The sequence below is a fragment of the Oncorhynchus tshawytscha genome, linkage group LG06, assembly GCF_018296145.1.
Source record: "Oncorhynchus tshawytscha isolate Ot180627B linkage group LG06, Otsh_v2.0, whole genome shotgun sequence".
Classification (NCBI taxonomy): domain Eukaryota; kingdom Metazoa; phylum Chordata; class Actinopteri; order Salmoniformes; family Salmonidae; genus Oncorhynchus; species Oncorhynchus tshawytscha.
This window is the reverse complement of record NC_056434.1, coordinates 75,591,751-75,606,534: the sequence shown is the minus strand read 5'-3', so window position 1 is coordinate 75,606,534 and position 14,784 is coordinate 75,591,751. Positions and strand designations below refer to the sequence as shown.

Sequence of the window (14,784 nt, the reverse complement as noted above, 5' to 3'; positions counted from 1 at the left end):
TTTTCCCCCAGTTACGCTACACAAGCAATTTAGCTTTTGAAGATTAAAGTCACGTGAAGTTTTTTGTAGGAGTGTCCATTACAAAAACAGTACTCTGATCTTGCAAATTGCCAGAACAGTAGCGCAGCACAACATGCCATCATGTGATACATCCACAGCCTCAATCTGATTGCAAGGAGCATCTTTAAAAACACAATTACAGTAACGCTTTAAACAACACCAAGGCTTGGACACATCTCCTGTCAGACTGCTGGTGTGACTTAGCATACAGGTGGTAGCCTTTATTTCAATTCAGCTCCTGTGTCTCAGTCAAATACATCACAGTCCTTTCCGACCACCATTCATGGCCTGTCTGTTAATCTCACTGATAGGATAGAGAACAGAACATTACAGGCTCTCTCGCCCAAGGACAGCCACGGCCAGTGAGTGTTAAAAGAGGTACCTCCCCTGCCCAGAATAACACAAATATGTGCACACAAATACACACACCAACGCGCATGCATAATACAGATAAACACTACAGAATTATAGAGGGAAATATTGAAACTCTATTTCAAGAGATATGAAAAGATGATTCTAACTTGACCTTTACAGGGATAATGATTATTATTATTTTTTTAATTCAACTCAAATTGTATTTTTCACATGCACCGAACACAACAGGTGTAGACAAATGTAAGTAAATGTAAGTAAATGCTTACTTACAAGCCCTTAACAAACAATGCAGTTTAAAGAAAAATACCTTAAAAAAGAAATAAAGTAACAAATAATTAAAGAGCAGCAGTAAAATAACAATAGCAAGGCTATATACAGGGGGTACCTGTACAGAGTCAATGTGCTGGGGCACCATTTAGTCGAGATAGTTGAGGTAATATATACATGTAGGTAGAGTTATTAAAGTGACTTATGTATAGATAATAACAGAGAGTAACAGCAGGTTAAAAGGGGGGGGCAATGCAAGTAGTCTGGGTAGCCATTTAATTAGATGTTCAGTAGTCTTATGGATTGGGGGTAGAAGCTGTTAAGATGCCTCTTGGGCTTAGACTTGGAGCTCCGGTACAACTTGCCGTGCGGTAGCAGAGAGAACAGTCTATAACTAGGGTGGCTGGAGTCATTGACAATTTTTAGGGTCTTCCTCTGACACCGCCTGGTATAGAGGTCCTGGATGGCAGGAAGTTTGGCCCCAGTGATGTACTGGGCCGTATGCACTACCCTTTGTAGTGTCTTGCGGTCGGATGCCGAGCAGTTGCTATACCAGGCAGTGATGCAACCATGCTCTCGATGGTGCAGCTATAGAATCTTTTGAGGATCTGAGGACAAAATCTTGAAACAAATCTTTTCACTCTCCTGAGGGGGAATAGGTTTAGTCTTGACCTCTTCACGACTGTCTTGGTGTGCTTGGACCATGTTAGTTTGTTGGTGATGTGGACACCAAGGAACTTGAGGCTCTCAACCTGCTCCTCTACAGCCTCGTCGATGAGAATGGAGGCATGATCGGTCCTCCTTTCCTGTAGTCCAAAATCATATCCTTAGTCTTGATCACATTGAGGGAGAGGTTGTTGTCCTGGCACCACACGGCTAGGTCTCTGACCTTCTCCTTATAGGCTGTCTCGTCGTTGTTGGTTATCAGTCCTACCACTGTTGTGTCATCGGCAAACTTAATGATGGTGTTGGAGTCGTGCCTGGCTGTGCAGTCATGAGTGAACAGGGAGTACAGGAGGGGATTGAGCACACACCACTAAGGGGCCTCCATGTTAAGGATCAGCATGGCGGATGTGTTGTTACCTACCCTTACCACCCGAGGGCGGCCCGTCAGGAAGTCCAGGATCCAGATGCAGTGGGAAATGTTGAGTCCCAGGGTCCTTAGCTTATTGATGAGCTTTGAGGGCACTATGGTGTTAAACGCTGAGCTGTAGTCAATGAATAGCGTTTTCACATAGGTGTTGCTTTCGTCCTGGTGTTAAAGGGCTGTGTGGAATGCAATAGAGATTGCATCATCTGTGGATCTGTTGGGGCGGTATGCAAATTGGAGTAGGTCTAAGGTTTTTGGGATAATGGTGTTGATGTGGGCCATGACAAGCCTTTCAAAGCACTTCATGTCTACAGACGTGAGTGCTACGGGTCAGTAGTAATTTAGCAGGTTACCTTAGTGTTCTTGGGCACAGGGTCTATGGTGGTCTGCTTGAAACATGTTGGTATTAGACTCAGACAGGGAGATGTTGAAAATGTCAGTGAAGACACTTGCCAGTTGGTCAGCGCATGCTCAGAGTACACGTCCTGGTAATCCATCTGGCCCTGTGGCCTTGTGAATGTTGACCTGTTTAAAGGTCTTACTCACATTGACTGCGGAGAGCATGATCACACAGTCTTCCGGAACAGCTGGTGCTCTCATGCATGTTTCAGTGCTACTTGCCTCGAAGCGAGCAGAGAAGTAAATTAGCTCGTCTGGTAGGCTCGTGTCACTGGGCAGCTCTCGGCTGTGCTTCCCTTTGTAGTCTGTAATAGTTTGCAAGCCCTGCCACATCTGACGAGCTGGTGTAGTACGATTCGATCTTAGTCCTGTATTGAAGCTTTGCCTGTTTGATGGTTCGTCGGGGGGCATAGCGGGATTTCTTCTAAGCTTCCGGGTTAGAGTCCCGCTTCTTGAAAGCGGCAGCTCTACCCTTTAGCTCCGTGAGCATGTTGCCTGTAATCCATGGCTTCTGGTTGGGGTATGTACGTACAGTCACTGTGGGGACAACGTCATCGATGCATTTATTGATGAAGCCAGTGACTAATGTGGTATACTCCTCAATGCCATCAGAAGAATCCCGGAACATATTCCAGTCTGTGCTAGCAAAACAGTCCTGCAGTTTAGCATCTGCTTCATCTGACCACTTTTTTATTGAGTCACTGATGCTTCCTGCTTTATTTTTTGCTTGTAAGCAGGAATCAGGAGGATAGACTTATAGACAGATTTGCCAAATGGAGGGCGAGGGGGAGCTCTGTGTGTGGAGTGAAGGTGGTCTAGTTTTTTCCCCTTTTTTCCCATTTAACATGCTGATAGAGATGATGTAAAATGGATTTAAGTTTCCCTGCATTAAAGTTCCCGGCCACTAGGAGCGCCGCCTCTGGATGAACGTTTTCCTGTTTGCTTATGGCGGTATACAGCTAATTAGTGTAGTCTTAGTGCCAGCATCGGTCTGTGGGGGTATGTACGCAAAAATACAGATGAAAACTCTCTAGGTAGATAGTGTGGTTATAGCTTATCATGAGATACTCTACCTCAGGCGAGCAAAATCTTGAGACTTCCTTAGATATCGTGCACCAGCTGTTGTTTACAAATATACATAGACCGCCACCCCTTGTCTTACCAGAGGCTGCTGTTCTATCCTGCCGATGCAGTGTGTAACCCGCCAGCTGTATGTTATTCATGTCGTCATTCAGCCACAACTCGGTAAAATATTAGTTTTTAATGTCCCGTTGGTAGGATATTACATGCTTTTAGCTCGTCCAATTTCTTTTCCAGCGATTGTACGTTGGCCAGTAATTTGGATGGCAAGGGCAGATTAACCACTCGTCGACGGATCCTCACAAGGCACCTCGATCTCTTTCCACGATATCTTTTCCGTCTCTTTCTCCTGCGAACGATAGAGATGAGGGCATGTTCGGGTGTCTGGAGTAAATCCCTCTCGTCCGACTCATTAAAGAGAAATTCTTCGTCCAGTTCAAGGTGAGAAATCACTGTTCTGATTTCCAGAAGCTCTTTTCGGTCATTAGAGACGGTAGCAGCAACATTATATACAAAATATGTTTTAAAAAATGCAAAAAAACTAACAAAATAGCATGGTAGGTTAAGAGCCCATGAAACGGCAGCCATTCTCTCCGGCGCCATCTTACTATATTTAGAGCTAAAGGGAGCCCCCAGCCTCCAAACTAAAGTTGACTACAACAAACGTTTTGCCTGCTGTCATTTTTGGAAAGAAAGTGAGCTGAGACAAGTGGGCTGGAGGGGAGAGAGGAGAAGAGCAGAGAAGAGGCTAACAACGCCACAGAACACAACGCCAAGGACTGAATCCGAGTGAGAATGAAGTTATAAGCTAGCTAGAGCACTCTGCACTCCATCACATTATGTGCTCACACTCACACAACAATGTCTACATCTGGATCTCTTGGGCAAACCAAGTACGGGCTTGAAGAGGGGAAAACGGATGGAGGGAGCATTCCCACTCCCAGTTCTTTGGCTCTGAATCTCCCCGTCTCGCTGTCTGAAAGCTCAGACAGCGGTTTGTTTTCCCCAGGATGTTTGCTAATTAGTTATTGGATTCTGCTGCTGTGATGGCCCACTGGATATGAAACCATTGAGGAGAGTTCTTCCTTTGGCAGACAGACAACCTGATGAATGCAATTTCATTAAGAAATGGTCCAATTATATTTTCTGGGAGAGTGATGGAAATAGTTCACATGTTTAAATATAAACTATTTTCATGCCATACTAAAATGGTACCCATTCCAATTCTAAATCTCAGTTTGAGTTTGTTGAATTCTGTATATAACCTTATCTGATGTTTCTGTTGAAGGCTTTGTTGGCCTCAGCTGCTACCCTGGGCCAGACTAGGTGTGGGACACCAGAGTTGACCTGGCATAAGTGGGCACACCTGCCACCCTCAGCCATATCCCCCTAGAGCACCTCTTTTGATGCCTCACACCTGTGCCCTGACAGTACCCCCACCGCCCCACAATGCACTGCTGCTTTACCCCATGTGCCCTAAGCTGCACTCAGCCATCTGTGGCAAGGGAAAGAAGAGTAACATGTTCAGAAACACACACACACACAAATGTAGGCACCCACTGGGCTCACACTGGTTGAATCAACATTGTTTCTACGTCATTTCAAAAAAATTACATTGACCCAACGTAGAATAGATGTTTGTGCCCAGTGGGCCTACATTGAAACAGATTTTAAAAGAAACCATACCTGCCCCCCACTCTTACACCCACATACTCACGTCACACACACTCTCTCATTCACACACACACCAAGTTCCTCCTCTTTATGATAAAAAAACAAAGAAAGCCTTCACAACGTACAGAATTCTTTATGAACTAAATTCCACTGAATATAAAGGTGTCACTAATGAGGGCTAAACATCTTTAAATTGGCAAAATACCTGAAAGCGAAAATGCGTCTCTGTAAGGATTACTGATTGAACATAAGGAAATGTGCTTTCATCGTCAACTTCTCATTAAAGAGAGAGAGAGAGAAAGAGAGAGAGAGAGAGGATTATGACTCCCTGGGGCTACTGTACCAGGCCCACAGGATGTGGTTATTCTAAGTCCAGAGGGAATAAGCCAAAATGCCAGAATACCAGGTTACTCCTAGTTTAACCTGACACGTGACAACCACCACACCAAAGAATTACCCCATGGGGTCAGAGATACAGGACCTCACATTCCAAAATTTGAATAAAGTGCGATACAACACAGGGACACTCAATAACAGTGATGAGAAACACTGTCGTCTTTCTGTCACACAACAAATCTTTACTCAACAAAATGGCTGGGGAGAGGAGAATCCAGTATTTCCACTGAAATGTACGTTATCGAGCATTTGGCAGACAAGCACTAGAGGCAAACGATTACCTTGTTTTCTGTCATGGTCAGTTAGAATTCTGCTATATCTCAGCTGTGGTGAAGTGCTCAAGCAGGATGGCTATTTTTGACTCATTAAAGGGGCAATATGCAGTTCTGCACACCCCACCACTGTTTTTGGTGAATAGCTGAGGTATGGGACTGGAGAAATGTAACCACTGTCAAATTCATAGACAGAGCTATGGATACAAGATCTGACCATCCATGAGATCAAAATGATAGTTTTACAATTTTTTGACGCTATACAGTGTGGAGTAAAACAAGCTTATGTTTTGGGGTTCTGTTGGAGAACAACAGTTGAACTAAAGCTCATGAGGCATTTGTAAGTTATATTTAAGCAATAAGGCCCGAGGAGGTGTGGTATATGGCCAATATACTATGGCTAAGGGCTGTGCTTAGGCACGATGTAAAGCTGAGTGCCTGGACACAGCCCTTAGCCATGGTATATTGGCCATATACCAGAAACCCCAGAGGTGCCTTATTGCTATTATAAACTGGTTACCAATGTAATTAGAGCAGTTCAAATAAATGTTTTGTCATATTCGTGGTATACGGTCTGATATACCATGGCTGTCAATCAATCAGCATTCAGGGCTCAAACCACAAAGTTTATAATCTTCAATAATCAATGGGTATTATTTAAAAGTCCAAAATTGATGTACCATTTGGAGATTGCCCCTTTAAATACATAGGCCTAGCTTCGAGCTGCTTTATAAAAACTGTCTCCAGGTCTTTTTTGGAGACATAGGTGATCGATACTCGTTTTCCCCATCCTTACACGACCTGTTCTTTGACATTTTGAAGCATTTATCACTGCATGGTGAGACACATCAATCCCATACTGTATGTCAAAAGCCAAGAATCCATCTTGATGGCCGAATGGACAAATCTGGACCATTCATCAACACAGTAAAAGAAACCTGCAGAAATATGAAAAAAATAAAAGAGATATGATAATGACTAAATCACTTTGGGGGGATTCACCTTGCACCACCAATGCATAACACCTGCGTGCATGGGTGATTTACAGCAGCCCCGTTTCTAGCTGTTCCCATACTTCCAGTCAGTGGCCAATGACTATCCATTTAAAAGCGCATCTTGGCAGAAATACATATATATAATAAAAATGCATCATATTTTTTGCTAAATGAATATAAGGGAAACACTGTTACAGTGTGCTGCAGAGAGAAATTCTGGCACCATTTCAAACCATGAACCGGACATACAATTGCACTAAAGTACATAGCAGTTTATTTAATAAACCTTGATTGAAATTGCCTTGAATTTCAACCATGACTATACCATGCCCACATATGCACATACAATACCAATTACTGGATGGTCTAGAAAGTGTGAGCCATGATAATGCAAAACTGAGTGGGCAGTGTGAATCCTGCCAGTGTGAATAAGCACTAATGGTGATCTGAGAAAATGTGCACTGGATTATGTTTATAAAATCCCTTCAGTCCCAATGAATGAACTACCAATGAATTCTGGAGCACATAATAGATATTTACCAGCATGGTATTGATCATGGGAGCTTGGCTTTACACAGAACCAATGGCCAGACTGATACACACCCAAACTGGAGCATGTAGAATTACAAGACAAACGTAATTGTTTTTTCCTGCCAAAATGAATAGTAAATTCAGTCAGTGGGATATATTCGAGGGTGAAACGAGATCTTGTGAGCAGATTGTGGTCACTGTGTCTCCTGTGGAGTCATCGAACCTGTTTTATTGAACAATAAGTCTGATCCTGTCTAATGAACACAATACCGTGGAATGACCCACATTTCTTATAAATTAGATGTTTCAATCCTTATGAGGCAATGCTTTGACTTCAATGACTGAATAGACATTATTTATCTTTATATCCAATACTGTCTAGTATACTGAAATTGCGATTTGTGCATAGAACATATTCATTCTTGGAACAGTCAACACATTCACTGAGATTAGCTGTTAAATTAGCTGATTAACAATATATTCAAAAATATAAAATTTTGAATATATTCAAAAATATATTCAAAACATACTGTATACAAAGGTATTTGAGTTCATAAGACGAGACAAAACTAAGACTTTGTCCCAAAATACGATAGGATGACTTTATCTGTGCTGTTTCTTGTGATAAACCCAAGCAGAATAAGTTTATTTTAGGAGAATCCAGAAGTCTACAGTTCCAGTTTAGCATCAGGGCAGGTCTTTAAGGAAACACCAACATAAAGTGTCTTAATAGGGTGTTGGGCCACAACGAGAAGACAGAACAGCTTCAATGCACCGTGGCATAGATTCTACAAGTGTCTGTAACTGGAGAAATTCCATAATTGGGTGTTTTGTTCATGATGGTGGAAAACGCTGTCTTAGGCGCCGCTCCGGAATCTCCCATAAGTGTTCAGTTGGGTTGAGATCTGGTGACTGAGACACACACACACACACACACACACACACACCCTTTAAACTCCCTTTGAGACCCCTCTTTCAAAGTCACTGAGATCTCTTCTTCTAGCCATAGGTGCCAACATTTCATACATGACCCTAAACATGGGATGCTAATTGCTTAAATAACTCAGAAACCACACCTGTGTGGAAGTACCTGCTTTCAATATACTTTGTATCCCTCATTGACTTAAATGTTCCCATTATTTTGGCAGTTACCTGAACCTTTGCAGGTCCTTGATACCAAGAAACAGTCCACTATAAAGTCTGGCTAACTTTGTTTGTGCTCTTTTATTATGATTGGCAGTAAGGAAAGGACTTTTAATTGTGGCATCTTTAGTAGAGACTCAAAGTACTACAACAATGTCTCCCTCTGGAATGCTTACATTGGAATCATTACTTATAAACAGGAACATTTGAGTCGACTAGAGCTCAATGAGAAGAAAAAACGAAAAGGATGTTGTCCCGTTTCTAGCAGCTGCCAAAGGATCATGGGATTTTCACAGTTCCTGACAGCCTCCCTAAAGAGTCTGGTGGAATCCACAAAGCCTCCCGCGCCAGGCTCAGTCAGGGATCTATCAAACACAAGGCTAGGACCTTCACTCTGACAGTACAGCACACATAGTCTTCTAGACCAGACCTTAAAGGGATCATCATTTATCTACTACCACAGAGTCAGATGAACTCGTGGATATCATTTTTATGTCTCTGTATCCAAAATGAAGGAAGTTAGAGGTAGTTTTGCGAGCCATAGGTCTATGGGTATCTGATAGGTCTATGGGTCTATTGCATGTTAGCCGATACCCATATACTTCCAGTCATTGCGCTAACGATAGTTAGCAATTGCGCTAGTGCTAGTTAGCAACTTCCTTCAAACTGCACACAGAGACAAAAATTGTATACACGAGTTAATCTAACTCGGGGAAGATAAAGTTCCTCATTGTCCAAATCGCGAAGTATCCCTTTAAGCTTGCTATCTATGTATGGAGGGGAGGAAAAAACAACTACTAATTATATCAATCAATATTATGTCCCTATAAGAAAACCCTTTGAAGAACCCTTGATGGTTCCAGGTAGAACCTTTTGGTTCCAAGTTGAACTGTTATGGGTTCCATGTAAAACCCATTCCACAGAGGGTTCTACATGGAACCCAAAAAGGTTCTATCTGGAACCAAAAAGAGTTCTCCTATGGGGACAACCGAATAACCCTTTTGAGTGTAAAGTATAGTATGGTCGATCTAGATTATAGCCTACCTCTTGATGCGTGTTCTAACTCATTTCTGAAATGCTCTCTGTGCACTATCAATTACTAAAGATAATCATTTGTTAAGATATTATCTCAAAGTGTACAGTCATACCCCTCTCACAATAAAGCGTGAGATTCTATACACGTTTCAATTCCAACGATACACTATCACGATCCATCCTTAAAAGGCAGTGTGGCCAGTCGCCGATTGAACAGGCACTCGAAGGAGGGGGAAAAACACACTCCCTCCAATGTAAACACCCCTTAGCACAGGGAAAGGTTTCTTTAAATATGAGCTTGGAATTTGCTCGAGAAACTCACGAGTGATCACCTCCTTGAACAGAGAGTGTAACTCATCTCAACAACACCTTGTTGTGTTTATGTGCAAAGAGAGGTACGGATCCCTCTTTAGGACAGCCACCCCTTTTCTCTGTGACGGGATGGACACCATGTCTACAAGCGCTTTCCTGTATACTTTATCTCGCTCCCCCATCTCTCCCTCTACACGCACCATTGTTCACCCTCGCTCAAACACAGCAGAGGACACAGAGAGAGTCCTGGCAAAAATAATTAATCTATCATAGCTCGATTGACCAGAGGGAGTAGTCCGTGGCAACTTGGCTGGAGTAAGGCTCATACAGAATGTTAAGAGATGACTATTGGACTACAATAGTTGATGTTTTTAGGACTTACTGTATGGGGATCTATTTTAGGCTGACGCTAAAGGTAGACTCAGCGAGATGACGTTGCAACAAACATCACGTAGATATTTAGATGAGTGCGACGCAACACTTTTTCCTCACACAGTCACACGGAGTATCTGCGCATGTGCACGGGTGCGCTTCACGCTGCCACAATGTGGTAGATAAGGGATCAAAACAGCAGAGAAGTTTAGCCTTGTCTTCGGATATTTTAGACCCGCCAAAAGCTGGCCTTCGCGGTAAGGAAGTTGGTTTTGACATACATTTTGCCAGAGGAGGTGCACAGTAGCCTAATTCATCAGTATCCTATCACCAATGTTTTATAAAAAAAAATATATCACCTTTGGGAGCAGCAAAACTGTTTACATATATTTTCTCCAGATTCGATGAAAAGTTTGGACTCATTATGTGCGATTCCCATGAAAATAAAGATGCCAGTGACCGTAGGAAGCTAGTTGAGAAACACCATGTTGTTACATAAGACTGATTATTGTTGTCACGCCCTGGTCTTAGTATTTTGTGTTTTCTTTATTATTTTGGTCAGGCCAGGGTGTGACATGGGTTTATTATGTGGTGTGTTTAGTCTTGTTTTTTTTTGTAGGTATTGGGATTGTGGTATAGTGGGGTTTTCTAGAAAAGTCTATTGTTGCCTGAAGTGGTTCTCAATCAGAGGCTTTTTGTTTATCGTTGTCTCTGATTGGGAACCATATTTAGGCAGCCATATTCTTTGAGTGTTTCGTGGGTGATTGTTCCTGTCTCTGTGTTAGTTTGCACCAGTATAGGCTGTTTCGGTTTTCGCATTACGTTTCTTGTTTTGTATTGTAGTCGTCATTATCTTTATTAAAGATGTATGAAAATTACCACGCTGCATTTTGGTCCGATCCTTGCTTACACCTCCTCATCAGAGGAGGAGATAGAAGAAAACCGTAACAATTGTTTTTATTTGACCACTTTCCTCTGTCGGCCGTGGAGCTAAATCCGTTACTGATATTTGCCTGTTTGTTTGTTTACGTTTACAATTATTCACAAAATAGGACAAATATAAGCAACCCCCAAATATGAATAAATATTATTATTAATATTATTGTATGTGGCAAAGTCCCTATACAGGCCATATCAGCAGCTAAAAGGTAGGCTAATCTTATTTGGTAGACAATGAATTGTGAATTCGCAATTTGAAATGCGAATTCAATGTGTAGGATAATATTTCCATGTTGAAGCCAATTACTTTTTTTAGACCAAAAAAATGGATAAAGGTTTTTTATAACTTGGCCTATTATAGGGTTAATGTATACTATTTAATAAACTATCTTCAACGGTATGGACAAACCAGATTTAGTGGGTTTTGACACTCTTATGTAGGTGTCATACCGAGGAAATAAAATATCACAATATGTCACGTGTCTAAATAAGTGTCATAACAGTGTTATGACTATGTTGTGACAGGTTATGATGAGTTATGTCAGCTGTTATAACAGGGTTATGCTTAAAATAAGTGTGAACCTAAACTTTAAAGTCGTAAAATGTAACTAAGATACATTTTCTCATCTACACACACATGGCTGCAGTTGGCCAGGGTGTATCCTGTTGTATCATCTCAGTCACTGCTTCCTCCTGAACAGCCAAATATAGCCCTATATGATTACCTTCTGTAAAGGTGCCTGCTGGTCACATCTGTCTACCCATGAATCAATCTCTTATTTTCGGTTGACCTTTTCATAATGAGCATGGCCCCAATTTTGTCACCATGCCACACAAAAAGTATGCTTCTAGTAGTGATGGGGGGAAAAAATCTATATCGTATTGTATCGTTTTGACAAAAATCGCAATATTATTTTTGCGCTAGTTGGCTGTACCTGCACCAAAACTCCAGTATTTTCCTTCATAGCTTGTTCTCCATCTTCTTTTTAAATAGGGAGCAAATTTGTTTCAACACTTTTATTTCCATGACTGATCAAAACTCATTTTCTCATGGGTCTCTCTTGTCCCTCTGCAGCAGACATATGGTGAGCAATATGTTTGGAACATCGAATCGCAATAAAATCACAGTATCAAATCAAAATACATATGTATCAATATGTATCTATATGTATTTTGATTCGATACTGTGACATTATTGCGATTCGATGTTCCAAACATATTGTGAGAATCGCAATACATATCGCATCGGCCCCTAAGTATCGTGATAGTATCGTATCGTGAGGTCCCAGCTTATAATAGTTTATACCCTCCACCTGCACACACACAAGCATGCATGCAGTGTACCAGACGGTCTGTCGCATTCCAATCTTATTCACACATGCCAAGTATACAAAGGAACCACTTGGGACCACTTGGGAAGAGTACTAACTCTGAGGTACAATTATGTCCAGATGTAACAGACTATGTATTGGACACTCAGTAAGGCCTCATAGTAGAAAAAAACAGGTGAAAGTCATCTCTGTATTGGCAGAGACTTGGCTTGCAGGATCCCTGCATTTTACTGTGAATCACAGAGCGAGACAGCTTAGTGTCCTTGAATTACTTGCTTCTCTCTTACTTTGAGTACATAGTCAACACTGCTGCTTTCACTTTTGTTTGTTTGTTTGTTTACCTCTTACAATATTAATATGTGCTCTTTAGATGTTTTGATACGGGTGTGATCTTATTTATAGTAGCTGTTCTTTAATTTAATGTTCAAAACAAATAAAGTATGAATGCATGCAGTGACACCATGAGCTCACACAGAAGTCACAGATTGCTAAGAGGCTTTGAAGGAAACAGCATAAGAGGCTATACATTACAAAATCACTAAAAACAAAGGATTAGAAGCCAAATAGAAAGGTCTGTGGGTGAGAGAGAACATTTCTTATAGATTACCACCCAGGGTAGACCTATTTCAAAATTGTATTTCATGCCTTTCTCCAAACCTACAGTTGAAACCCAAACAAAAGCGTTAAAATGTATACACATCCAATTGTCTAGCAGTCCTACAGCACAGCAAGTTGCTTTATCACTTACAACTGTATGTTTCATTGGGTGCTCACAAGCTAATGGGCCTTGAATGCCAATGGGGACAGGCGAGTGATAGATTAACCATGCTTACCGATTGCTACCCTGCCAGAGCTGCCAGACACAGTGTTGCGTGTTCTGTCTGTCACTGTTCCCGACAGCGATAGGGGAATAGCCAGTAGAGAGTCTCTTGTTAGTTAGCATCAGGAACGAGGCCTGAGCTCATTTTCCATTTAGCAACTCTCATTACTAGCGTACAGAACAATAAGAGTTTGTTGGTGCCTTGGCGTGCGGGGAGTATAAGTGGTGGAATACGGTCCTGCTATGAAGACATTACGAGGATGGAGAGTAATGACTCCTCTTGACTGTTGTCACAGCATGGCGCCATGATGAGAGGGAAAAGTCTTCATCTCTACTGGGTCAGTGGTACTGCTAATATACAATATGAGTAGTAGCCTAATACATAGTAATACATAGTCACATAGTGTGAGGAGAACCACACAGCAGACCAGAACCCAGAGACATGTTCTGTAAGTGTTAAATCTATGTATTTTCATCTTGGTGCTTATAGTAACGTAGTGTATGGTCAGAGGTACTGTACGTAAAATGAGGCGGCTCTCACGCCATCTATAAAAACATACAGTTTAGCCAGGAAGCCCGCAGGTTGAGCTTGTAGTCATAACTTTTTAACACCCTTTATTTATTTAACACTGTGTCATATGCGTTACACTCACCACTGTGACAATTTTCTAAGGGTTAAATACCATTTCAGAATTGCTGTAGGCTACAACACCACAACCACATAGCCAGTGGCCCGCCAGACCCCTCATACTGCACCCAATGTGTATTTTTCCCTTCACTGTAGTTGATCCAAAAGCGTAAAAGTTGGTCTCCAACCCTAGTAAAATAAATGACTTGTATGCCCCCAGCAGTCTGGCACAGGTTGAAGGTTCTCTGGAAGTCTGCCCTAAACCGCTTCCCTCTTTATCAACAGCACCGTTTTCTCCTTATGAGCCCCTCTTGAGTCAATGTTTTCAGACGTCACAACCGATCAAGGTGGCCCTTAAACTTATTTAAACAGCCTTCAGAGTGAGTGTATTACTCAATGACGAGATCAGTAGGTAAACATGGTAGACTGTAAATGCTCAGGCGGTTTGGCAATCCCTGCAGCACCAAGGAGTCGAGAGCAGTAGCCATTTGGTACCACCTCCCAAAATAAAAATCTGATTATGACTTATCTTTTACTTCTCCATGTTTACCTCTGTCTCATATATTATGTACTGATAAGTGTCTGGAGAGTGTGGGAGAAACACTAAATCCCCTGGCGGGAAGACCAAAGCCATTATACGGTTATTCTCTGCTTCCCCACCCATGTCCCAGAGTGACCTCCACCTGGAATGAAAGTTCCTTGCACCAATTCGTCATCCATGACCACACTGATATGATCTCCTAGTGGACACGCAGACTGTGAAATATGAGTGTTTAAGATGAGCTCTACTCCACAGTATTTGTATTGGGTTCATTTATTCCAAATGCTTGTTTTGTGAAGTGTTTGTACAGATATTGGACACGCCAAAGAACCAACACTATGATGTACTGAGGGCAACAACAGTCCTTTGTATATCTTCTAATCTAGCTCCAATGTCAACAGGGGCGTGGAAAGCTCCAAGATGTTAGTGAATCAAGTGTGACGAATAATTTCTCACACAAACAGGAGGACACGAAGCATGATGATGGCATATCAAGTCTTGCATGGAGGTCGTAATTGGTATAA

The 14,784-nt window shown here is 41.9% G+C and overlaps 1 protein-coding gene across 1 annotated transcript in view; it reads right to left on the bottom strand.

Moving 5' to 3' along the window:
* LOC112253091 (muscarinic acetylcholine receptor M3) overlaps positions 1–14,784 on the bottom strand; it is a 102,513-nt gene that overhangs the window by 4,984 nt on the left and 82,745 nt on the right. The window lies entirely within an intron of this gene.